Below are 27,709 nucleotides of genomic sequence, written 5' to 3' on the forward strand. Positions count from 1 at the left end.
CTCTTATTTATAGGAAGCTTTGGGGCATGAAGGAGGTTACTCATGCTTGTTGAATAACTCCTAAGTCTTTGCCCAAAGCTTCCAAGTCCACTCTTCCTCTCCAAACCTAAGTTCCATCTTGTAAGAGGAAGAGAGCTTTGTGAGAGGTTGTACTCCACCGAGAAGGAGTAAGATCTAGTCGGAGATTGCTGGGGAGTGATCCACCGAAGGATCAAGGGTTCGTCCACCTCAAGGACACGCCGTGGAGTAGGAGCAAGTAATCTCCGAACCATGTAAAGGATTTGTGTTAGCGTTTGTATTCTTGTTTGCTTTCATTATTTTAGTTTTCGTATTTCCGCTACGCATTAACGTTTTGTGGAGAAGAAACCAAGTTGGGGGTGACCTAGCTATTCAACCCCCCTTCTAGCCAGCCAACAATCCCCTACAAGTGGTATCAGAGCGAGGATGCCTTCAACAGACTAATCGTCGAGAAGAGCACATTATTAAATGGCCGGCTCAAGCATTCATCCACCCAAATTCGAAGGAGAATTCTCTTGGTGGAAAAAGAGAATGGAGGTATTTTTCGAAACCGATTTTGACATTATGCTAATCATGGAAAATGGTTTTGAAATGCCTAGGGATCAAAACAATGAGATATTGGAGAAAATAAGATGGAACAAAAAGCAAAGGGAAGAGCATCTAGCAAACTCAAAGGCCTTACATCATCTACTAAATGTCCTTCCCCAACAAGAAGTAACAAGGGCTAGGAACTACTCAAGCGCCAAGGAGTTATGGGGAAAACTAGTAGAACTTCATGAGGGGACATCAGAAGCAAAACTAGTAAGAAGGGATCTTCTCCAAACTCAACTCAACAATATCAAACTTGAAAAAGCTAAGGAGAAAAGGTATCAATACTTCACGCTAGGATTAAAGAAATTTTGAATGGACTAACAAGTGTAGGTGAGAAACTCTTGAATCGAGATATCTTGATGAAAGCCATCAATGCTTTCCCAAGAACCACAACTTGGAGCTCCATTGTAGGCTCATTCTATATTTCAAAGGATCTAGAGAAGAGCTCTCTAGATGAATTATTTTCAACCATAAAGCTTCATGAGACTCGAGTTGAAGGATTAGATGGAGAAGCCAATATATCAAGAGGAGTAGCCCTTGTGGCAAACAAGGGAAAGGGTAAGAAGAAGAAGTCTTCATCCCCACCATCCTCCGACTCTGAAGAATCAAGTGCCTCAATGGATAGCGATCAAGAGGCATATATGGTAAGGAAGATGAGAAAAACATTTAAATCTTTTTCTACTAACAAATCCCATGCTAGGAAAAATTCAAAAGGCAAGAGTAGAACTAGGAAGGTCATTTGCTATAATTGCCAAGGAGAAGGACACATGAGGGATGATTGTCCTCTCTTGAAGAAGAAAGAAGAAAAGAAGAAAAGAAGAAGGAAGAGAAGTAGAAGTCAAAAGAAAAAGGGAAGAAGGTCAAAAACCTAAAAACAACATGGGATGATCCATCGTCATCGAAAGAAGAAGAGCACCATGTTTCCCATTTTGCTCTAATGGGAATTGATAATGTTGCCTCCACCTCATCCGAAAGAGAAGAAGGAAGGAGCTCAAGTGAAGATGAAGAAGGGAGCTCAAGTGAATGGGGAGGTCAAACTTTGGATTCAGACTTCTCGGTAAGTGAGGTATATAATCTTCCTCCCCATGTTTTAATTAAAATTATTGCAAGTACAAATGATGATTTGTTTAAAACAAAAAGAAAGAACAAATCTTTGAAACATGATATTTGCATGCTTAAGGAAAAATTAGAATTCATGTGTTCTAAGGACAATGATATGCATGCTTCTTCTACAAATTCAATTGATTCATGTTTAGTAGAAGAAAATAAGGTTTTAAGGGAAAAGGTAGAATGTAACAACCCAAATTTCTTCATTTCAAGTCCTAAAAGTAATTTAAAATATTTAAAAATGCTATAGAAATATTCTAGAGATTTTAAAAAAAATTTTAGAGTATTTTTATGCGATTTTTGGAGGTCGTTTGGTATTTTTACTAAACGAAAGAAGTTTTGACAAAAATATGTCCAAGCCGAGATTCGAACCGAAGACCTCGGACCTGAACCAAACCTTAACCGAACCCAGCTAGCCAATTGTTCCGCAAGTGTTTCGTGAATGATTGTGGAATGAGATGTATATAAGTTCTAATTGATACAGAAATACCTTAGGTTTAAAAAGGGTTGCAGAAAAATGGCCGAGCCGAAGCTCGACCCGGCGACCTCCAACCCAACCCGAGACTTAAGCGGAGCGGATGACCAAGTGGTCAAGCGACTATTTCGTGAACTAATAGGAACTGAATTGTATTTAAGAGGTTTTAGAAACCGGAAATAAAACCTAGGTATTAAAGGATAAGTTAAGGAGAGGAAATTTTCTCTCGATTAAACCTCTTCTCCTCTCTTCCCGTGTGACGTCGTCGATCCTGCCGAGCGAAGAAAAATGAAGCCTAGCTTCGACTCCGGCGGCCGGCGAGCACCCTTCTCCGTGGGTTCTTCACAGATCCGAGCTCCTCTCGGCAAGGTGACCGCGCGGGCACAAGAAGAGGCCGAAAGCTTGCAAGTCTCCGAACCCTAGAGCCTCCTTCCTCCTTCGATTGTAAGTCCAAGCAAACAAGGGTAAGTTGCTACTCACCTGTGGTAGGAGTAGTTTCGAATTCTTCTTGATTTTCGAAGTAAGCCTTGAAGAGTGCTGTTGTGTTTGAGTTTGCTACTGTGAATCACAAATGAAGGAAGTAAATGGTATAGTTTAAGCATGTGATTTAGATTTCTTCAGACCTGGTAGATAGTAATTCAGTTTTGAGTTAGGTTGCAATTAATTGGACATATACAGTAGGTGTTAAGCATTTCAGATTCTTGCATCAAATATCTAGTTTCCTTTGAATTGCAGTTTATTTCCTTTAGCAGTGCAGATTTTTGCTGTTTTCTTTAAGTATCTACTTCTTTTTGTTTTGGCAGTAGGCGTGTACCATATTTAGTAGAAGTGTAGAATTTTAGATTCCTATAAGCATCTAGTTCTTTTCAATTTATAGTTTAGCAAGTATAAGATTTAGTTTTTCTTACCGTGTAGTTTTAGTTTTCCTCTTCGTGCTCAAGTTTCAGATTTAGTTCTCTTTAGTTTTCCTTTTGTTAACCTTGTATCTAAGTATAAGATTTCAGTTTCAGATTTAGTTTCTTATGCTTTCTTAACTAGTTGGAACAACCCTTATATTTAGCATACAAGTTTAGATCTTTTTGTGCCATTAATGGGCACGAACAACCCTATGTTTAGCATTTTCTGTTTAGACTTTTTTTGTGCTATTTAGAGGGCACGAACAACCTTTAATCTAAGTACATAGTATTAGTTTTCTTTGCTATTTTAACAAACATGATCAGCCCTATTATTAGCATTGCAGTTTTAGTTACTTCGTTACTTTAACAAGCATGAACAGCTACTCTCTAAGTGTATGTAGTTTTTTTTTAAGAATGCAGATCTTTCTTTCTTTGATTTATTTTTGCTGTAGCATGCCTAAAGATTTCAGATTTGTTTTCCTTGGTTTTAAATCTGTTGTAGCATGTTGGAATAGACTAGTATTTTACTTGAACAAGTATAAGAAAGATAAAGAAAAGAAATAAAAAGGTCAAAACCTTAAGTAGATTCCCAAAGTCAAGACTTTAGAAATTTTGGCACACAAGGTGCTTGTTAAAATGTCAAGACATTTAAAGAAGAAGTAATAAAAGATAATAAGTATTTTACTTTAAAGAGGCTAGTACCCGACTTCCGAGGTTGTCATTAAACAAATTCAGGTGACCAATTCCAAGGTCTTGGCCATGGTAAGACCAAGGTCTTTACCCTCGTAGGACTGATGACTAGCTACCACAGTCTCTATTAGGGAGCGCGCATTGGTACTAAGTCTGGGCCTAAGAAAGAAGTTGATTATTATTTTTAAGTATTAAAGTATAAGTTTTTAACCAAGAAGAACTTTATTATTGTTTTGAAGTAATAAAGTATAAGATTTGGAACAAATGAAACAAGTTTCACATATGCTTAGAATCAGTAAGTTTAGTTCTTTTGAATTCTAGCATGCAATATTAGTTTTATTTGTTTCCTGATTAGTTTATTGAGCATGATTAGCTTTATCTACTAGCATGCAGTTTTATTCTTATTTAGCATGATTAGCTTTATCTTCTAGCATGTAGTTTATTCTTGTATGTCATGAGTATGCTAATTTTATTGCTTTGCTATTAGTTGAGCATGAGTAACCTTTATTGCTATGAGATTAACATGAGTAGCTATATATGCTTCTTTTTAAGCATACAGTTCTAGTTCTTCTTGTATACATACATATTCGTGCTTTTGTGAGTTAGATAGCGCTTACTAAGCATTGGCTTATAGTTTGCATTCCTCCTACTGCAGAAAAAGGAAAGGAAAAGATATAACAAGGGAGGCGACAAGGCGATGCGGATGGTGTGTGATGCCAGGACTATGGAGAGATCTGGGGATTTGCCAAGAATTTATTAAGACTGTTTCCGTTAAATTGTTTAAAGAATTTAGAACTTGTACATGCTACTCTATGGATTGTTTTATCGTGTTTTGCGAAAGTTGATTATTTTGATTATATATGAACTGCGTGGGTGTTTGATATATGTTCCAGCCACCTATGGCTGTGTATATTGTGTATGTATTGATGTTTATGGTCATCGGTACAGGGGAGACTCTGCCGAAATTTTTCGGTAGAGATTCCTCGTGGTTTCGATCACACCGGTTAAGTAGAGTTAATAGTTAAGTAACGGTCACCTTAGAGAGTAGTAGAGTTGTAAGAAGGGTGGTCGATACAGTTGGTATTGTTAGAGTGTATACTAAAAGCCTAGTTTTTGGTATAAACATTTATCTAGAAATAAGAATCACATTGGTCAAATGTCTACATTTATGATAAATGTAGTTGTTCAATTAATTTATATTGTAGATAACATGGTGTGTGGTGTCACACACAGAGGATCATGTTATCAGTACCTTATAAATTATAAACAGTAACTCACGACCATAATGGAAAGGAACAAACCATTGGAAGGTCGTAGTGTAATTAGGTATTAGTTTATCTTAACTATATAATTACACTAGTACACTTAGAGTGTATTGAGTAGGACCATTAGAGGTCGTTTCTTTTATACTGACTTTATAAAGAAACAAAGACCTCAGTTATTATGGAAGTGTGTGCTCTTAATCCTAATATAATAACAAGCACATATATTTGATATTTATTTCTTTAATTTATCAATGGGTGAGATTTAGTTCGATGAATCAATAAGCCCGATAAGTTGGGAAATGATATCACTTATAGTGTGTATTGTTGATTATAGAAGGAAACTGTATCCTAGTGATCTAGGTTGAGAATATCCTCAAGAGGAGCTCATAAGGATTGTCATGTTAAACCCTGCAGGTGGACTAAGTCCGACATGACGATAAGGTTGAGTGGTACTACTCTTGGACTAAGATATTAATTAAATGAGTTGTCAGTAACTCGCTTAATTAGTGGACATTTGACATCTTAAACACAGGGAGACTAACACACTCATAATAAGAAGGAGCCCAAAATGTAATTTGGGATTGGTGCGGTAGTTCAATAATAGTTCTTTAGTGGAATGAATTATTATTGATGGAATTAAGTTGTGTGTTCGGGGCGAACACGGGAAGCTTAATTTCATCGGGAGACCAAAACCAATTCCTCCTCTCGGTCCCTATCGTAGCCTCTTGTATATAGAGATTTATACCCACCACATACCCACCTTCTTACCCAACCAATAGGGGACGACCAAGCTAAGCTTAGGGCCGGCCAAGCCTAAAGGTTGGCCTTAAGGTGGCCGGCCAATAGCTTGGAGCCCAAGTTTAGGTGGCCGGCCACATCATATTAAAAAGGATTTTTTATTAAAATTATTTCTTATGTGGATATCATAGTTTTAAAAGAGAGTTTAAAAATTAAATCTTTCCTTTTAAAGCTTTCTACAAAAGATTAAGAAAAGATTTGAAATCTTTCCTTATTTGTAGATTGAAAGGAGATTTTATTTTTAAGAAAAACTTTCCTTTTTGACCATGATAATAATTTAAAAGAGAAGTTTAAAAATTAAATATTCTCTTTTATTAGTTTCTACAAAAGATTAAGAAAAGATTTGATATCTTTCCTTATTTGTAGATTGAAAAGAGATTTTAATTTTTAGAGATAACTTTCCTTTTGGAAATTATCCACATGTTTAGAAGAAGAATTTTAATTTATAAAATTTCCTTTTTATTAACCAATCATGAAGGGATAAAAATTATTGGAGAAATTTTTATAAATTTCTAGAAACAAATTAGGAAGTTTTAATTCTTGTGTGAATTAAATTTTCCTTGTTTTGGGGAATTAGAAGTGGCCGACCATTATTATTAAAAGAAGAAAATTGTTTTTTAATTAAAATAATTTTTCTTTTTATGACAAAAGAATTAAGGAATTTTTTATTAAAATTTCCTTATTTGTCAAGACCAAGGATTATAAAAGAGGGGGTAGAGGTGCCTTCACGGGTGATCAACTCTATTATTCTTCTCCTCTCTTTTCCTCCTTGGTGGCCGGCCCTAGCTTCTTCCTCTTCTCTTCTTCTTATGGCCGGTGGCAACCTCTCTTGGAGCTCTTGATGGTGGCCGGTTCTAGCTAGGAGAAGAAGGAGAGAAAGGTGATTTTGTTTCTTGCATCCCTTGGAGCTTGGTGGTGGTGGCCGGACCTCTACTTCTCTTGGAGAATTGTGGTGGCCGAAACTTGCAAGGAAGAAGAAGGTGCTTGGTGGTTCTCATCTCGGAAGATCGTTGCCCACACAACATCCGAGGTTAGAAGAGGAATACGGTAGAAGATCAAGAGGTCTTTTTAGAAGGTATAACTAGTAATTTTTCCTTTCCGCATCATGCTAGTTATTTATGAAAATAATACCAAATACAAGAGGCTTACGATTCTAGTATTTCGAATATGTTTTTCGAAGTTGTGTTCTTTTATTTTTCTTTTCCTTGTGATTTGATTGTTCTTTTTGGTTTACCTAAAGTTATTTTAGGAAATTAAATATTAGCTTTCCATAAAAGGTTTTGTCTAGTCGGTGGTGGTTGTTCCCATATCCAAGAAGGCCATGTGCCTCGCCATGTCAGTACTGGGAACCAATTATGGAAATTAATATTTAATAGAATTAATAACTTAGGTGATTTGGATCAAACGTGTTAAGTTCCGCAGGAGATCCAAGTCTAAACCTTAAAGAACAAATAGATTAAGTTTTGGATCAAACGTGTTAAGTTCCCCAGGCGATCCAAAATTTAATTTAAAAGAACACATGGTAGCTAGGAAAAGGTTCAGACCTTTGTACAAAATTTTTGTACAGTGGAACCTCTAGGTTTTCTGAGTAGCAACCAGCAGGTATCAGAGCAGTCTCCATTCTCCAGCATCACACATCAGCACCAGCCTTGCCGTCTTCAAGTAAGGAAGTATTTAAGTTTTCCTTTTATGCTTTCTTTATTATTTGCAGTATAGAGTATTTTCTTATATGCGCTTTAGTAAGATAGAAGTTTTGTTTCTCTTTTATCTATATACCTAAGTTTGTTTAGAAAGGATAGAGAATATATCAAGTCTTTCTTTTTCTCTGCATAACTAGATGTCAAGATGAGGACGTCCTCGTACCGCTCGTACTGAGAACCGAGCTCAGGAAAACGAAGAGCCCAGTGTTAGGACCAAAAGTAGCTAGAGGGGGGGGGGTGAATAGCTCGTCGCGTTCGCTCGGTGCTCGACGTTGCTTGGCGTTGCTTGTTTCTTCAAAGATGTGCAGCGGAAATACAAAGAAACAATCACACAACGCTAACACGGTTGGTTTACTTGGTATCCACCTCACAAGAGGTGACTAATCCAAGGATCCACACCAACACACACACCCTCCACTAATAAAATTCTCCTTTATGGTAACTACCAAGGGCGGAGAAGCCCTACAAGACTCAATACAAGAAGAGAGGGAAAGGATACAAGAAATACAAGCTTACAATGAGTATAAACCCTAACCCTAGCTTCTCTTCTTGGCTTTGATCCGCCTCTTGACTTGGAGAACTTCCAAGATCCTTCAAGAACTGGCGATCTGAGCTTTGTGAGTGCTGTGGAGGAGCTGGCGAGAGATCTGGAGTGAATCGGTGAAGAGATGCCGAAGACAACGTTCGCCTGCGGCTATAAACCCGACGCAACGGTCGGATCCCGATCGATTCGAATGTTCCCAATCGATCGGGGAGGCTTTGGATCGATCCACGGATCGATCCAGAGCGCCTCTGTGCTCTGGGAAAAAACACCTGGATCGATCCAGCGCTTATCGCGCGAAGCAGCCACGTCCCAATCGATCCACTGATCGATTGGGACATCTGGATCGATCCACGGATCGATCCAGAGGCTCTCTATTCGCTTAGGAAAGGCATAGATCGATCCACTGATCGATCCATCTCCTGGATCGATCCACTGATCGATCCAGCACTTGGTTTTTGCCCAAAACCAAGTCCCAAGCCTCTCAAACCAACATCCGATCAACCTTGACCTGTTGGTACATCATGCCTAGCATCTGGTCACTCCTTTGACCTGCTAGGACTTCCCACCAAGTGTCTGGTCAATCCCTTTGACCCACTTGGACTTTTCTATTCATGCCAAGTATCTGGTCACTCCCTTGACCTACTTGGACTTCCATCAGATGTCTGGTCAATCCCTTTGACCTATCTGTATTTCCTCGTGCCAAGTATCCAGTCAATCCTTTGACCTACTTGGACTTCCCAACACCAGATGTCCGATCATCCTTGATCCATCTGGATTTTGCCTTGCCTGGCTTCACTCACCAGAACTTTCACCTAGCTTCACTCACTAGGGTTTTCCATCTGCCTAGCTTCACTCACTAGGGCTTTCACCTGGCTTCACTCACCAGGACTTTCACCTAGCTTCACTCACTAGGGTTTTCAATCTGCCTAGCTTCACTCACTAGGACTTTTCTTCTGCCTGGCTTCACTCACCAGGACTTCCAATCTGCCTAGCTTCACTCACTAGGACTTTTCTTCTGCCTGGCTTCACTCACCAGGACTTCCATTCTACCTAACATCCCAGTTAGGACTTCCCAGTCAAGTATCCGGTCAACCTTGACCTACTTGACTCTTCTTCTATCAATTTCTTATTGTCAAACATCTAAACTCAAACCAAGACTCAGCTTGGTCAACCAGGTCAACCTTGACCTGAGGGATGTTGCACCAACACCCAGAACAGCTGAATCAAATCTCTCTGAAGTTGTTGCTCAACTCCAGAGACAAGTGGCAGAGCAGCAACAAGTGATCTTCAATCTGATGGCGAATCAGCAGCCAGTCCCTCCCACTCCTCCAACAATCAATGTGGAGACTCCAGTGGTGACTGAGGTTCCACCAGCCGCCCTGGAAGTCCCCAAAGCACCTAGAAGACAAGAAGCATACCTGATACAGTGGCTGAAACTGAAGCCAGAGAGTTTCTCAGGCACGACTGAGCCCTGGGATGCTCAGGCTTGGTTCAAGACACTGGAGAGCACCATGGAGCTTCTTGACTGGCCAGAAGTCGAGAAGGTCAAGTGTGCTTCATTCTGCCTATCTGGAGATGCTCGTATGTGGTGGGAGAGAGTTAAAAGCAAGAGAGCAGTCAATCAGATGAGCTGGGCTGACTTTGAAGCAGAGTTTTATGAAGAATTCTTCCGCCAACGGATCACCAATAAGCATTATGAGGAGTTCATAGAATTTAGACAAGGTGACATGTCAGTGGAAGAAGCAGTAAAGAAATTTAATAGGCTAGCTCGTCTCTACCCAGAGCTAGTAAGCACGGAGAAGGAACGAGTCAGACTGATGCTCAGGATATTGAGGCCAGTGATAGCACTTAATGTGAGTAGTGGAACTCACCAGCCCCAGACTGGCGAAGAGCTGGTTAGCAGAGCATTAGTTGCTGAGTACTATCTGGACAACATCAGGGCACAACGAGCGCAGCATAAGCCAGTCAAGATCGAAGATAAGATAGCTGGGAGTCAGAAACCTCAGGCAAATAAGCAGAACTGGAAAGGCAAGGGTAGTAAAAGAAAGCAGTGGAACTCAGGAGGTAACCAGAAAGGAGGACCAGTAAATAAGTAGACCAAGTTCCCTCCCTGTCCTAAATGTGGGAGAACACATCCAGGAGCCTGTCTTTTGGGTAAGACTGGATGTTATTCCTGTGGTCAGGAAGGACACATGGCTAAAGAATGTCCAAACAAGTTCAAAGCACCTCAGCCACAGCCAATACAATATGGAGGCAAACCTCAGCTACATTATATGCTTGCAACTCTGGAAGGACCTCAGCTCAGTCAAGGAAGGTTGGAAGCCCCACAAGTTCCAGCCAGTGCTAGAGTATTCTCCCTCACTAAAGAAGAAGCTGCTAGTGCCTCCACGGTCGTAATAGGTCAAGTAGTTATTTTTCAGCATTTAGCTACTGTACTATTTGATACTGGAGCGACCCATTCTTTTGTATCAATACCCTTTGCCAAAGAATTACAGGTACCTACAGAAAGCATGAACTCCAAGTTCCTGACGGCCCTACCTTCTAGGGAAGTCATGGAATCCAACCAGTGGCTTCGGGCTGTACCAGTCAGAATTTTAGACCGTGAGCTATATGTAGATCTGGTAGTCCTCCCCATGCAGGATTTCAATATCATTTTGGGTATGGATTTCCTCAGCAAGTACAGTGCCTCAGTCGACTGCCGCAGAAGAAGAGTGATCTTTAGTCCAGAGGGTGAACCAATCTTTGAATTCACAGGAGTGCCAAGGAGGAGGACCCAGAAGCTTCTTTCTTCTCTGACAGCTCACCAGATGTTAGCTAAAGGGTGTGCTGGTTTTCTTGCGCACATTATGAGTACAGAAGAACAAGAAGGACCCAAGCAGGAGGAAGTTCGGGTAGTCTGTGAGTATCCAGAAGTATTCCCAGAAGAGCTACCTAGACTACCTCCCAACAGAGAAGTGGAGTTTGAGATTGAACTGGTTCCTGGTACCGATCCAATTTCAAAAGCTCCATACCACATGTCTCCAGCAGAGCTGAAAGAGTTACAAGAACAACTTCAGGAGCTGCTTGACAAAGGCTTCATCTGACCTAGTCATTCACCATGGGGAGCTCCAGTGTTGTTCGTCAAGAAGAAGGACAGATCTATGCGGATGTGCATAGATTATAGGGCTCTGAATCAGGTGACAATCAAGAATAAGTACCCACTGCCCAGAATCGATGACTTATTTGATCAATTGAAAGGGGCAACAGTGTTCTCCAAGATAGACCTGCGCTCTGGGTACCATTAGTTGAAAGTGAAGGAAATACCCAGAACGGCTTTCAAGACCAGATACGGACACTACGAGTTCGTAGTCATGCCTTTTGGTGTGACTAATGCACCTGCAGTTTTCATAGACCTGATAAACAGAGTGTTCAGAGAATACCTTGACAAGTTTGTCATTGTTTTCATCGACGACATTCTAGTCTATTCCAGAACCTCAGAGGAGCATGACACGCACTTGAGAATAGTACTGCAGACTCTTCAGCAAAAGCAACTTTACGCTAAGTTTTCAAAGTGCGAGTTCTGGTTAGAGCAGGTGGCGTTTCTAGGCCACATCATTTCTAAATAAGGTATTCAAGTGGACCCTGCCAAAATAGAAGCGGTTAACAACTGGAGTAAACCAAAAAATGCCAGGGAGATCAGAAGCTTCCTTGGTTTAGCTGGGTACTACAGGAAGTTTGTGGAGGACTTTTCCAGGATAGTCTCTCCACTGACAACCCTCACTAGGAAGAACAAGAAGTTTGAATGGTCAGACAAATGTGAGCAGAGTTTCCAAGAGCTCAAGAAGAGACTGACCAGTGCTCCTATTCTGACAGTCTCAGAAAGTGACAAGAGTTTTGACATCTACAGTGATGCTTCCAAGATGGGACTAGGAGCTGTACTCATGCAGGAAGGAAAAGTGATAGCTTATGCTTCCAGGCAACTCAAAGACTAAGAAAAGAACTACCCCACTCATGATCTTGAGCTGGCAGCTGTGGTCTTTGCACTAAAACTCTGGCGACACCACTTGCATGGAGTTCAGTGCAGAATCTTCACAGACCATCAGAATCTTAAGTACTTTTTCACTCAGAAGGACTTAAACATGAGATAGCGCAGGTGGCTAGAGTTGGTCAAAAACTATAATTGTGAAATTCTCTATCACCCAAGCAAAGCTAACAAAGTGGCAGATGCACTAAGCAGAAAATCTAGTGCATCCCTGTTGTCTTTGTCATCATTAGCCCTACCACTGCAGAAGGAGTTGTTAGATTTCGGACTTGAAGTTATTTATGGGCAACTCTCTGCATTGACCTTAGAGTCAACCTTACTTGAGGATATACAAAGAAAGCAAAGTGAAGATCCAGATATCCAGAAGATCAAGCAAGGGATACAGAAAGAAGAAAATTCAGAGTTTCGAGTATCAAACAGTGGAATTCTTTATCAGAGGAGCTGCCTTTGTGTCCCCAACGATGAAGAGCTGAGAAAGAAAATTTTAGAAGAAGCTCATAGTACACCATCCTCCATGCATCCTGGTTCTACCAAGATGTACCAAGACGTGAAACAGAGGTTCTGGTGGTCTGGACTCAAAAGAGATGTTGCTAAATATGTCAGTACCTGCCTGACATGTCAGAGGGTCAAAGTAGAGCACCAGAGACCAGGAGGAGTTCTACAGCCTCTCCCAATACCAGAGTGGAAGTGGGAAGACATATCCATGGACTTTATAACAGGTCTTCCAAGAACTATGAATGGATATGACGTAATATGGTAGTAGTGGATAGATTGACTAAGTCTGCTCATTTTCTAGCCATCAAGGTGTCCCACTCTATAGAGCAGTTAGCACAACTATATGTTAAAGAGGTGATCAGACTTTACGGAGTTCCTAAATCTATTGTGTCTGATAGAGATGGGCGTTTCACCTCTCACTTTTGGGAGTGTATTCAGACTGCACTAGGCATCAAACTCAAGTTCAGCACGACCTTCCATCCTCAGACTGATGGATAGACAGAGCGAGTAAATCAAATTCTAGAAGATATGCTCAGAGCTTGTGCACTAGATTTCAAGGGAAGTTGGTGCAAGTATCTATACTTAGCTGAGTTTGCCTACAACAATAGTTATCAGGCTACCATCAAGATGACACCTTATGAGGCATTATATGGCAGGAAGTGCAGATCACCTATTTGCTGGCAAGAAGCAGGTGAAAGAAAAGAAATGGAAGTAGAGCTGGGCATTCAAACAGAGCTAATAGATGAGACTACTCAAGCTATCTAGAAGATCAGATAAAGAATTGAGACTGTTCAGAGTAGACAGAAGAGTTATGCTGACACACGCCGTAGGCCACTGGAATTCCAAGTAGGAGATCCAGTCTTTCTCAAGGTCGCTCCTATGAAGGGAGTGATGAGATTTGGCAAGAAGGGCAAATTAAGTCCTCGCTATGTAGGACCCTACCTAATCACAGAAAGGATTGGGAAAGTAGCTTAGAAGTTGGACTTACCACAGGACATATCGGCCATACATAACGTATTTCATGTCTCCATGCTAAAGAAGTGTCTCCACGACCCTAGTCAAGTGATTCTGCCTCAGACAGTGCAGATCCAAGAGGATCTTAGCTACGAGAGAAGACCTACACAGATAGTGGACAGAGCAGTCAAGAGACTAAGAAACAAAGAAGTGCCACTAGTGAAGGTCATCTGGCAGAACCAGAAGCACGAGGAAGTCACTTGGGAGCGTGAGGACAGTATGAGACAGAAATATCCAGAGTTATTCTAAGTTCGAGGACGAACTTTTTATAAGGTATGAGGAATTGTAACAACCCAAATTTTTTCATTTTGAGTCCTAAAAGTAATTTAAAAATATTTAAAAATGCTATAGAAATATTCTAGAGATTTTAAAAAATTTTTAGAGTATTTTTATGTGATTTTTGGAGGTCGTTTGGTATTTTTACTAAACGAAAGAAGTTTTGACAAAAAAATGTCCAAGCCAAAATTCGAACCGAAGACCTCAGACCCGAACCAAACCTTAACCGAACCTAGCTAGCCAACTATTCCGCAAGTGTTTCATGAATGATTGTGGAACGAGATGTATATAAGTTCTAATTGATACAGAAATACCTTAGGTTTAAAAAGGGTTGCAGAAAAATGGCCGAGCCGAAGCTCGACCCGGCGACCTCCAACCCAACGCGAGACTTAAGCGGAGCGGATGACCAAGTGGTCAAGCGGTTATTTCGTGAACTAATAGGAACTGAATTGTATTTAAGAGGTTTTAGAAACCGAAAATAAAACCTAGGTATTAAATGATAAGTTAAGGAGAGGGAATTTTCTCTCGATTAAACTTCTTCTCCTCTCTTCCCATGCGACGGCGTCGATCCTGCCGAGCGAAGAAAAATGAAGCCTAGCTTTGACTCCGGCGGCCGGCGAGCAACCTCCTCCGCGGGTTCTTCACAGATCCGAGCTCCTCTCGGCAAGGTGACCGCGCAGGCACAAGAAGAGGTCGAAAGCTTGCAAGTCTCCGAACCCTAGAGCCTCCTTCCTCCTTCGGTTGTAAGTCCAAGCAAACAAGGGTAAGTTGCTACTCACCTGTGGTAGGAGTAGTTTCGAATTCTTCTTGATTTTCGAAGTAAGCCTTGAAGAGTGCTGTTGTGTTTGAGTTTGCTATCGTGAATCACAAAGGAAGGAAGTAAATGGTATAGTTTAAGCATGTGATTTGGATTTCTTCAGACCTGGTAGATAGTAATTCAATTTTGAGTTAGGTTGCAATTAATTGGACATGTATAGTAGGTGTTAAGCATTTCAGATTCTTGCATCAAATATCTAGTTTTCTTTGAATTGCAGTTTATTTCCTTTAGCAGTGCATATTTTTGCTGTTTTCTTTAAGTATCTACTTCTTTTTGTTTTGACAGTAGGCGTGTACCATATTTAGTAGAAGTGTAGAATTTTAGATTCCTATAAGCATCTAGTTCTTTTCAATTTGCAGTTTAGCAAGTATAAGATTTAGTTTTTCTTACCGTGTAGTTTTAGTTTTCCTCTTCGTGCTCAAGTTTCAGATTTAGTTCTCTTTAGTTTTCCTTTTGTTAACCTTGTATCTAAGTATAAGATTTCAGTTTCAGATTTAGTTTCTTATGCTTTCTTAACTAGTTGGAACAACCCTTATATTTAGCATACAAGTTTAGATCTTTTTGTGCCATTAATGGGCACGAACAACCCTATGTTTAGCATTTTCTGTTTAGACTTTTTTGGTGCTATTTAGAGGGTACGAACAGCCTTTAATCTAAGTACATAGTATTAGTTTTCTTTGCTATTTATTAACAAACATGATCAGCCCTGTTATTAGTATTGCAGTTTTAGTTACTTCGTTACTTTAACAAGCATGAACAGCTACTCTCTAGTGTATGCATTTTTTTTTTATGAATGCAGATCTTTCTTTCTTTGATTTATTTTTGCTGTAGCATGCCTAAAGATTTCAGATTTGTTTTCCTTGGTTTTAAATCTGTTGTAGCATGTTGGAATAGGCTAGTATTTTACTTGAACAAGTATAAGAAAGATAAAGAAAAGAAATAAAAAGGTCAAGACCTTAAGTAGATTCCCAAAGTCAAGATTTTAGGAATTTTGGCACACAATGTGCTTGTTAAAATGTCAAGACATTTAAAGAAGAAGTAATAAAAGATAATAAGTATTTTACTTTAAAGAGGCTAGTACCCGACTTTCGAGGTTGTAGTTAAACAAATCTAGGTGACCAATTCCAAGGTCTTGGCCCTGGTAAGACCAAGGTCTTTACCCTCGTAGGACTGATGACTAGCTACCACAGTCTCTATTAGGGAGCGCGCATTGGTACTAAGCCTGGGCCCAAGAAAGAAGTTGATTATTATTTTTAAGTATTAAAGTATAAGTTTTTAACCAAGAAGAACTTTATTATTGTTTTGAAGTAATAAAGTATAAGATTTGGAACAAATGAAACAAGTTTCACATATGCTTAGAATCAGTAAGTTTAGTTCTTTTGAATTCTAGCATGCAGTATTAGTTTTATTTGTTTCCTGATTAGTTTATTGAGCATGATTAGCTTTATCTACTAGCATGCAGTTTTATTCTTATTTAGCATGATTAGCTTTATCTTCTAGCATGCAGTTTATTCTTGTATGTCATGAGTATGCTAATTTTATTGCTTTGCTATTAGTTGAGCATGAGTAACCTTTATTGCTATGAGATTAACATGAGTAGCTATATATGCTTCTTTTTAAGCATACAGTTCTAGTTCTTCTTGTATACATGCATATTCGTGCTTTTGTGAGTTAGATAGCGCTTACTAAGCATTGGCTTATAGTTTGCATTCCTCCTACTGCAGATAAAGGAAAGGAAAAGATATAACAAGGGAGGCGACAAGGCGATGCGGATGGTGTGTGATGCCAGGACTATGGAGAGATCTAGGGATTTTCCAAGAATTTATTAAGGCTGTTTCCGTTAAATTGTTTAAAGAATTTAGAACTTGTACATGCTACTCTATGGATTGTTTTATCGTGTTTTTTGAAAGTTTATTATTTTGATTATATATGAACTACGTGGGTGTTTGATATATGTTCCAGCCACCTGTGGCTGTGTATACTGTGTATGTATTGATGTTTATGGTCACCGGTACAGGGGAGACTCTGCCGAAATTTTTCGGTAGAGATTCCTCGTGGGTTCGATCACACCGGTTAAGTAGAGTTAATAGTTAAGTAACGGTCACCTTAGAGAGTAGTAGAGTTGTAAGAAGAGTGGTCGTTACATAGAATACCTTACCAATGCCCTTAGAAATTTTGAAATTGGATCCAAAACTTTAAATATGATCATTGGGAGTCAAAGGATACATTTTAAGAAAAATGAGTTAGGATACAATGAACCCAATAATGAAAATACCTATCATTGTCTACTTGCTAGGGGCAATCAAAAACTAAGACCATAGATAGAAAATGGATCCCCAAGGAATATTTGGTTAACTCAATTATAAAGAATTTCTATTGGGTACCAAAATCAATCCTCAAGGGTTAGAGGATTTAGGGCCAAGTCAACCATGGGAATCATAATTCCAATTTCTTTTATATGGTTGACTTGAGACCTTAAGGGAAGCACTTAGCCCTGATAGAAATTTATGATAAAGAGGGCTAAGTAGATGTTACCTTTATTACATCTCACAATGACTTTCATTATTTTCTAACCACAAGTGTGAGATGATAGGATGATACAAATAATTCACTTATGCTTATGGTTTTTTGATGAGTTATGAAAGGTATCAATTTTTAGAGATCATAGGTCAACTATGGGGAAAGCAAATGTTTAATTAATGGACATCTTGCCCATAGATCATAGTTGGATATCTTAAATATTTTGAAAACAATTCTATGTTTTACTTACTGTGGTATAGTTATTTTGAAACATATGAATTCAAAACAAGGTTTAAAATTTATACAAACTTTCATGTTTTCATGGTTTTTGAGATTTGGTCAAAATTTCAAAAATAATTTGATTTTCTATGAAAACATATTTTTCCTTAATAGAGGACTTTAAAAGAAATATGTTTTCAAAATTTCATGATTTTTTGAATTTTTTAGAATTTTTTATGCATTTCTAAAGTTGGCTTCATAATGCTGAAATTCGAATTGGGTTTGTGCCAGTCGACAACGACAGTTAGCAGTCAATTGGTACCTATTTTTCCAGCACCTTCAAAAGCTAGTTTTGGGTATTTTTAAGTCCATATTGATACCGTAGTATGTGTACTTGTTTGGTACAATTTTTGATGGTGACAAAGGGGGAGAAATGAGAAGGTTTAAGTTAGAAATTTAATTGTGTGCAAAACTTGAAAATTAAAGTTGAGAGCATATGTTAAGGGGGAGCTTGGGTATTATGTTTCATGTTTACATATTGCTTCTAATTTTCATGTTGTTATTTATGTCTAACTTAAACATATTGTCATACATCAAAAAGGGAAAGATTGTTGGTGCAATCGACCTAGGTTTGATCGGTACGGTCATGATTTTGATGTGCGTGTCAAAGATTTTAAGTTAAGCTTTCATATGTGTTTGATATGTGTGCTTAAGTCTTGCAGGACTTGGTGAAACACACATGAGGAGCTTTGTGCAGCTAAGCTTGGGAAGCTCATCCTAGGGCTCGGATCCTTGAGTCGGTGAAGGATAGCATGGAAGACATCCGAGGGACCGCCGGACGAGGAGCAATGGAATGAAGCCGAGGGAAGAATACTTCAAGCCAACGTGAAGGATGACACAGAGAGGAGCCGCGGGCTCGGGTGCATCTGAGGGACGAAGGCCGAGGAAGAGGGCTTCAAGAGGGCGACTCCGGAGAGGATGAGTGTGAGTGTGTAACCAGGACCAGTCGACTGGTGGAAGTGATAGTCGACTGGTCCAATCGACTATGAAATCGACTGGGAGTGAACAGAAGCATTCTGTTTGCTCAGCCAGCAACGACCAGTCGACTGGTAAGTAGTCGTTGGCAAACCGTTGGCATTGCGAAGTAGTCGTTGGCTACCTCCAACGGTAGCACCAGTCAACTGATGAAAGTGTCAGTCGACTGGTGCCGAGATGAGTTGATTTGTTGATCAACTATCTCCTCTTATTTATAGGAAGCTTTGGGGTATAAAGGAGGTTACTCATGCTTGTTGAATAACTTCTAAGTCTTTGCCTAAAGCTTCCAAGTCCACTCTTCCTCTCCAAACCTAAGTTCCATCTTGTAAGAGGAAGAGAGCTTTGTGAGAGGTTGTACTCCACCGAGAAGGAGTAAGATCTAGCCGGAGATTGCTGGGGATTGATCCACCGAAGGATCAAGGGTTCGTCCACCTCAAGGACACGCCGTGGAGTAGGAGCAAGCAATCTCCGAACCACGTAAAGGATTTGTGTTAGCGTTTGTATTCTTATTTGCTTTCATTGTTTTAGTTTTTGTATTTCCGCTACGCACTAACGTTTTGTAGAGAAGAAACCAAGTTGGGGGTGACCTAGCTATCCAACCCCCCTTCTAGCCGGCCAACGATCCCCTACATTATCTTCTTATTTTTGGGTGGTGGTACTAAGGGGGCGTTTGATTCTTTCCTAGGAATCGGAATGAGAATGAGTATCATAGTATTATAGAATGGGAATGAGTATGAGCTTGGGTATCATTCTTAAAAATGATGTTTGGTTAGTTAAATATTTTCAATCGGAATGAACCTAAATTTCCTTTTTTACCCTTATAGGAAAATAAGAGAAAAAATTAGATGAGAGAGAAAGTTGAATGTGAGAGAAACATATGATGAGAGAAAATGATGAGAGAGAAAGTGCATTGAGAAAAAATGAAGAGAGAAAAAGTATGATGAGAGAAAATGAGGAGAGAGTGCATGATAGGAGAGATTGAGAAAAGAAAAAATATGATGAGAAAAAAAGAGTGCTGAGAGAGAAAGAGTGATGGGAAAAAATGAAGAGAGAGAAAGTATTATGAGAGAAAATGACAGAGTGAGTAGAGAGAAAGTATAATGAGAGAGAAAGTGGGTTGAGAGAGAAAGAGTGATGGGAAAAAATGAAGAGAGAGAAAGTATGATGAGAGAAAATGAGAGATTGAGGAGAGAGAAAGTATGCTGAGAGAGAAAGAGCGATGGAAAAAATGAAGAGAGAGAAAGTATAATGAGGGAAAAATGAAAAAGTGAGGAGAGAGAAAGTATGATGAGAGAGAAAGTGGGGTGAGAGAGAAAGAGTGATGAGAAAAAATGAAGAGAGAGACAGTGTGATGAGAGAAAATGAGAGATTGGGGAGAGAGAAAGTATGATGATAGAGAAAGTGTGCTAAGAGAGAAAGTGTTATTAGAGAAAATAAAGAGAGAGAGTGTGATGAGAGAGAATGAAAAGAGAGAAAGTGTGATGAGAGGAAATGAGGAGAGAGAGTATGCTAAGAGAGACTGAGGAGAGAGAAAATATGATGAGAGAGAAAGTGTGATGAGAAAATAAAGAGAAAGTGTGTAATGGGAGAGAAAGTGAATGAAGAGAGAGAAAATGAGGAGAGAGAGTGTATGATGGGAGAGAATATAGAGAGAAAATGTTAGAGAATGTGTGATGAGAGAGAATGAGGAGAGAGAAAGTATGTTGAGAGAGAAAGTATGTTGAGAGAGAAAGTGTGATGATAAAATAAGGAGCGAGAAAATATGATGAGAGAGAACAAGGAGAGAGTGTGTGAAATTAAAAAAAAATTGAACAAATATACTAAGGGTATTTTTGTCTAAAACTTAATTCACATTCCTATTCCATCAAAACCCAAGGGAGGGGGTGGATTTCATCCATACCCAAGTTTTTGGGTTTCATTCCAAAATCTTGATTCCATTCCCATCAACCAAATACAAGGTTTGAGAATGAATTCATTCCCTTATTCCCAAACCCATAAACCAAACGCCACCTAAGTCTCAAACCTCATTTCTTTCAAATTGAGCTAGTTCCTCTTGCATAGTTATGACCCAGTATGGGTCAAGAAAAGATTCAGCTATGGTTTTGGGTTCGATCTTTGAAATTAGAGATATTTGACTTAGGTTTCTAAAGGATGACCTAGTCTGAACTCTTAGGTCTGGATCACCAATTTTTTGGTCAATTGGATGATTTAGGTTGACTCTAATGGTTCTAGGAGGTTGATTTTCTTGAGATTTTCTTCCTCTTCATGATTTAAATATTGATTGGTTCCTTCTTGATTGTTGTCGCCTTGAATAAACTCAATTAGTTGAAGTTGCGTTTGTTCTAGGTTTTGTTTGGATTACTCAAATTTTACATTGGTGGTTTCTTCAATTCTTAGTGTAACCTTATTGTATATTTTGTAACCCCTACTATTTAATGAGTATCCTACAAAAATTTCATTTTCTATTTTAGAAATGAATTTTCCTAAGTGTTCTTTTATATTTAGTATGAATGCAGGACACCCAAATACTTTAAAGTATTTTATATTGGGTTGTTTATTATAATATATTTCGAAAAATATTTGGTTATGTGTTTTATTTACTGTTGTTCTACACATAACAGGTTGTACTAACAGCTTCTGCCCAAAAGTACTTAGGCAGATTATACTCATTTAGCATTGTCCTAGAGGATTCAAGTAGAGTTCTATTTTTTCTTTCTACAATTCCATTTTGTTAAGGTGTTTTAGGACACGAAAATTCGTGATGGTATCTGTTCTCAAGACAAAATTTATTAAAATTATGATTTTTAAATTCTCCCCCATTGTCACTTCTGATCCTTTTAATTTTAAGGTCTTTTTCATTTTCAACTTGCTTGCAAAAGTTTGTAAAAATTTCAAAATTGTCATCCTTATTTTTTAAAAATTTTACCTAGGTGAACCTAGAATAGTCGTCTATTATTACTAGACAATATAAACTTCCATTTATTGATTTGACCCCATTGGAGTCAAATAAGTCTAAGTGTAGAAGTTCTAGTATTGAGTTAGTTTGAGATTGATTAGTTAGTTTGTGAGTAGATTTTGTTTATTTTCCCTATTGACATGCATTACATATTGTTGAGTTTAAGTTAGGTAATTTTGGTAATCCTCTAACTAGACCTTTTAATTTACTTATATTTCTGAAAGTTGTGTGTGACATTCTTCTATGCCATAACCAAGTTTCTTCTTTTTGTGTTAATTAACACTTAATTGAAGAAGTGGTTAAGTTAATTGCATAGATGTTGTCATTTCTAAACCCTTTTAGATTTATCGAAGGGTTATCTAAGTGCTTGATTAAGCATTCCGAAGATAAAAACTTAACTTTATATCTAGTATCACACAATTGACTAATACTAAGAACGTTATACTTGAAATTTTCAACAAGTAATACATTTGTAATAATAAAATTAATTTTAAGTTCAATGTTACCTATTCCAATTATCTTGAGTTTGTCGTTGTTTCCAAAGGCAACTGCCCCTAAGCTTTTGTAGGTAAGTTGGGTAAATTTGGTATGATCTCCAGTCATATGTTTGGAGCAACCACTATCCAAGATCCACTTGATTTTTTACAAGGGGTAGAAGTTAGAGTTAGTCTGAATTTGATTTTAACTTTACATAATATGATTCCTAAGGACAGTTTTTAATTTCTTAGGATAAATTTTTAAGTTAAAAAGAAGATTTTAAAATAATTTTTAAGTTTAAAATATTTTATTTTATTTTATTTTATTTTTGGTTGAAATAATCTTTTAAGTTTTTTTTAAATAAATTTTTAAGTTAAATAAATTTTCAAAATAAATTTTTAAGTTAAAATAATTTTAAGATAATTTTTTAAAGTTAAAATAATGTTTAAAATATTTTTTTAAAGTTAAAATAATTTAAAATAATTTTTAAAATTTTTTAAAAATATTTTTTAATTTTTTTAAGTTAAAATAATTTTAAAATAAATTAATTTTAAAATAATTTTTAGGTTAAAGTAAAATAATTTTTAAGATAAAATAATTTTTAATTATTTTTTTTAAAGTTAAAATAATGTTTAAAATAATTTTTTAAGTTAAAATAATTCTTAAAATAATTTTTTAAAATATTTGTTTTAAGTTAAAATAATTTTTTAAGTTAAAATAAATTTTAAAATAATTTTTTAATTTAAAATAATTTTTAAATTAAATTAATAATAAAAGTTTAAAAATCAAACTTTTTTAATTGAATTGAATTTGATTTGTTTTAATTTAATTAGAGTTAATTTAATTTAATATAAATTAATTTAAATTAGTTTAAATTAATTTAAATTAGTTTAATTTAATTTAAATTAATTTAATTTAATTTAATTTAATTTAATTTAACATTTAGTTCTTAGTCATCTCACCCTATCTAAATTTTTAATCAAAAAATCATATAATTTTGTGAGATAAATTAGATTCAGTTTTAGGGTTTGGTTTAACTTTGTATTAGATTCAGGTTTAGCTTTGGGCTCAACAAATAGATATTCTTTGGATAAACTTCTGGTCTTTAGTGAGTCACTTGGACATCATTAGAGTAACCATGCCTTCGAGGTTTTCCAAATAGTCATATCCACTGAACTTAGTATAAAACCTTAGTCTAACTAGTTAGGATCCGTAAGGGGTAACTTCAGTTAGTTCCACTTAGCTAAATGCACCAGGTTGAAGTCATATCTTCCTAGACATGAATAGACTAAGATTCTCTAACCTACTATCATCCAAAACTTCACCAATACCGTAGGTCAAGTTAAATTTTATCTCTTTTTACTCTAATCCTAATTACCCTATCGGGTATGTTAGTTTTGGTTACCCTGTCGGGTAGATTATTTTTAGAGGTACCAGCTATTCTGCAGCCTCCCCCTGAATTATTGGCCTGTATTTTTAAGTTTTAGTTCTAGGTTTATGTATGCTACTTTTATAATTATATTTAACTTGATAATCTGATTTTTGATGGGTTCTAAAATTTTTCGATTTTAATTTTGTTGGTCTAGGTTTGTGTTTTGGTTTTTGATTTGATTTATTAGATTTTACATAGTATATTTTATCTTTGAGTATGTAATATTGGTTAATTCCTACTTGCGTGGTTAAGCACGCTTTCGGAACCAAAGCTTTATTTTATTGTTTATGTTGGGTTATTAGTGATTTAAATGTTTTATTTGAACTTGACTTGTAGCCAAGTCCAATTTTTTTGTAGACTGCTTTTTGACTATTTAAAATAAGATCTAAATTTTTAGATCTTGTTATAAATTTTTCTAAAATACTTTTTAATTTATTATTTTCTATTTTTAGTGTTAAATTTTCCTCCTCAAGTGTTAGGTCTTGAGTTGGATTAGAATTTGTGATTTGTTCCTTAAGGTTTTGGTTTTCCTTAAGGAGCAATTTATTTTCATTTTCTATTGCAGTTAATTTTTTATCTAAACAAGCAATTATTTTAAAAAATTTCTTATTTAAATTCTGATATACCTCTTCGGGACCTTCGAAAATGAGTACGGACTCGTGGCTCGATTCGGGTTCGAACCCGTCTTCCGATTCGTCCTTCGATTCTGCTTCACGGGCCATCAACGCGAGGTGACTCTGGTGCTTCTGATCTTCGGCCTCCGATTCTTTTGAAGACGGGTGGTCCCATGTTGCTTTGAGAGATTTCTTCTTGGTTGTTTTTGTCTTGTCGCTCTTCAATCTTGGGCACTCGTTCTTGTAGTGACCTTTCTTATTGCACCCGAAGCAAGTCATGCTCCTTGGTTCATATGGGGAGTTGATCTTCTGCAGGTCCTTTTTGCTAAAGCTCTTCTTCCTCCTGGTGAACATCTTCCTTACCAGGTTCACCAGGTACTCTTCATCTTTGGAATCTTCGTCGGACTCATCTTTAGGTTCAGGCTTGGTCTTTGTCCTTTCCTTGGAGGAACTTGCAAACAAAGCAATACCTTTCTCAGTTCCAACGTTAGTCTGCTCGTGTAATTCAAGTTCACAGAATAATTCGTCTAGTTTCAATTTAGATAGATTTTTTAAAATTTTGTAGACATCCACGATAGATGGCCATAATGTATTTCGGGGAAAAGCATTTAATGCATACCTGATTAACTCACGATTTTCCATTTGGTGGCCTATCGCATGGAGTCCGTTGAGGATGCCTTTGATCCTCGCATGAAGTTGACTTGCTGTTTCTCCTTCTTGCATTTTAATATTAATTAGTTTATTTTACAAAAGGTCATGCTTAGTTACCTTGGCGTCGCTCGTTCCTTCGTGTAGTTCGAACAACTTGTCCTATAATTCTTTCGTATTTTGGTGCGGTCCCACTCGGTTCAGCTCTTCCTTTGTCAGCTCGCATTGCAGTGTGTTGAGAGCTTTGAAGTCTATCGAGGATTTCTTTCTCATGTCCGGAGTCCACTGTTCCGGGTCTAGTGGATTTCTGAAGTTGTAGACCGACATCTTGTAGCCTCTAGTGACGCTGAACCACTGGTCGAAGTCGGTCTTCAAGTATACCTCTATTCGTTTCTTCCAGTAGGGGAAGTCATCCCCGTTGAATAGGGGGGGGGGGACGTACTGTGTTAAAGCCTTCGACTTGAAACATTTTACCTTGCACACAAATAGATAAAGAGACAAGAAATCCCAAGACTTGGTCATCGATTAGTAGCGCGGAATAAAATTAAAAAGAATCTAAAACTGAATTGGTGTTGCACCAATTCAGCTTAATTACTACAAAAAGATTTCCAAAAAGGTAATGATACCCAATGGCGGAGCCAGCCCGGGTGATCTACCCGGGCCGATTCCAGGTTGTGAGCAATAGCCGCCGATTCCGACGTCGTCGCCTCGGGCTAATTCCTCTTTCTCTCATGTTTTTCATTTGTTTTCCACTGTAAATTCGAGATTCGTCGCCGTTGGCCTCTGGGCTACAGTCCGGGTAAGCCATAACTTGGCTCTGCCCTTGACGATACCAGTTTGGATTTATAACGTAAAACTGAAAATCGAAAAAAAATGGAAAAGAATTTCATCCCCTGTTTGATTGGTGGTTGCACCAAATCAGAGCGGTACTTGCTCTGACACCACTTGTTGGATCGAGTAATTCGCTAGAGGAGGGGTGAATAGCGATTTAGAAATTCGAGTGACTTACCTCCAGCGATTTAGAAATTCGCTAGAGGATCGGCCCCTAAGTTTCCTTCTCAGGAACGCGCCCTCACAGTCACTCCCCTCCAGTGACTTACCTTAACTTACCTGCCAGACGTCCGGTCAGCCCTTCGACCCGTCTGGACTTCGTGCCAGACATCCAGTTAGCTCGTAGACCTGTCTGGACTTTGTGCCAGCTATCCGGTCGGCCCGTCGACCTAGCTGGGCCTCGTGCCAGACATCCGGTCAGCCCATCGATCTATCTGGACTTCGTGCCAGCTATCTGGTCGGCCCGTCGACCTAGCTGGGATTCTCCTGCACACTTGGTCACAACGTTAGATCATAATGAAACTAACTTAACCTACTTTGTCAATCATCAAAACCTGAGTTAGATCGTTAGTGCTAACCACACCAATAGGGGCGAATAGTGTTCGTGACTTTTGCACTATTTCGTAAAAACTCAGAGCAAAGAGAGAATGCAACGGAATAAAGATACAAAAAAAGAAAACAAATGCTAACACTTTATTTTTTTTACTTGGTTCGAAGTCTGTAACGACTCCTACTCTCATGCCGACACTCGTTAAGCATTTACTTTAGATAATTCACTAGTAATTCGAATAAGTACAAGTACAATAATTTAAATTTTATAACTAAAATTATACCGACAACTAAGAATTAAAAGTTCCAGGCTTTTGGTTGTCGAAGCCGCGTCACAAAGTCGTAGTGTCGTCTTTGGAGCAGTGCACAAGAGAGAAGTCGTCAATTGTAGTTGTATTTAAAGATCTGCTCGAACAACTCTTTTATAAGCTATTGAGAGCTCCTCAAGTTGCATCCAAGGTGCCTCCAGCTGTAAAGATTATCCCCTGAGCTTCAGTCGTGATAATCACCGCAATCTACGAATTTTATCCTTCCAAAAGCACCTTCAAGGCACTCCAAGGCGCCTCCAGCTGCTCCAGGGCGCCGCCCCCAGTGAAAATCTTATCCCCAAGGTTTATCTGCGCGATGGCACCTCCGGCTCTTCCAGGGTGCCTTCCACTAGGTTTAAGGTGCCTCGAACACTATTCACCCGATGCTAACTTGTGTGTTTCAGCTCTTGCAAAACACGTTAGTCCAAGTACACAAGGATACCCTGCAAAATAGAGTTAGCATAATACAAACATGATATTTATTAATTTGACAGTCTCCGAACTGTCCGGTTCTAACTTTTGAATTTTCCTGAAATCTTAGGTTGAACCGATGCCTACTGTTCCCTCTACAGGGAACACGTCCTCACCTATTCCTCTTAGGAGAGTTTTACCTTTTGTCAAATCAGTCTTCCAGAACATTTGGACTTTTGTTCAGTATTCGAAACTTCAGGACTTTCACCTAGTGTCCTCGACCCTAGGATTTCTAGCCTGGTGTTTGCGACCTCCAAGACTTTCACCTAGTATCCTCAACTCTAGGATTTTTGTCTGACATCCTCAATCTGTTAAGACTTTGCCCAGTCCCATGGACCATAACTTCATTGTCTAACCGAAGTTAGGATTTTCCTTCTGCCTAATGTCCACTAGGATTTCTTTGTCTAACCTCAACTAGGACTTTCATCTTGCCAAAGATGAGTTAAGACTTTCCTGTATACTTAGTCAGATTGTTAGATCACAACACAGCTTAACTTTGAATCTTTGCTAATATTAAAACACAAGTTTGATTAATTAGTGCTTCCAGCATCAACATTTTTTTCATTTAATATATCTATGGCCCCACTCACATTCTCAATTTTGAAAGAAAAGAGTGTTGGTGCAATCGACCTAGGTTTTGATCGGTACGATCATAGTTTTGATGTGTGTGTCAAAGAGTTTAAGTTAGGTTCATCCTTGTATTTGATATGTGTATTTGAGTTGTGCAGGTTCGCAAGATACACATGCGACTCAGGTTGATGGCTTCGGGTCCGGTGAAGGATGAAGCATCCGAGGGACCGTGGACAAGGCAGCGAGGACAAAGGCCGAGGGAAGCAATTTCGAGGCATACGCGAAGGATGGCATTGGGGACGAGCCGCAGGCTTGAATGCATCCGAGGGACGAGAGCCAAAGAAAGTATGCTTGAAGGTTCTGGTAAAGCTG

Source organism: Zingiber officinale, chromosome 2B, assembly GCF_018446385.1.
Source record: "Zingiber officinale cultivar Zhangliang chromosome 2B, Zo_v1.1, whole genome shotgun sequence".
Lineage (NCBI taxonomy): Eukaryota > Viridiplantae > Streptophyta > Magnoliopsida > Zingiberales > Zingiberaceae > Zingiber > Zingiber officinale.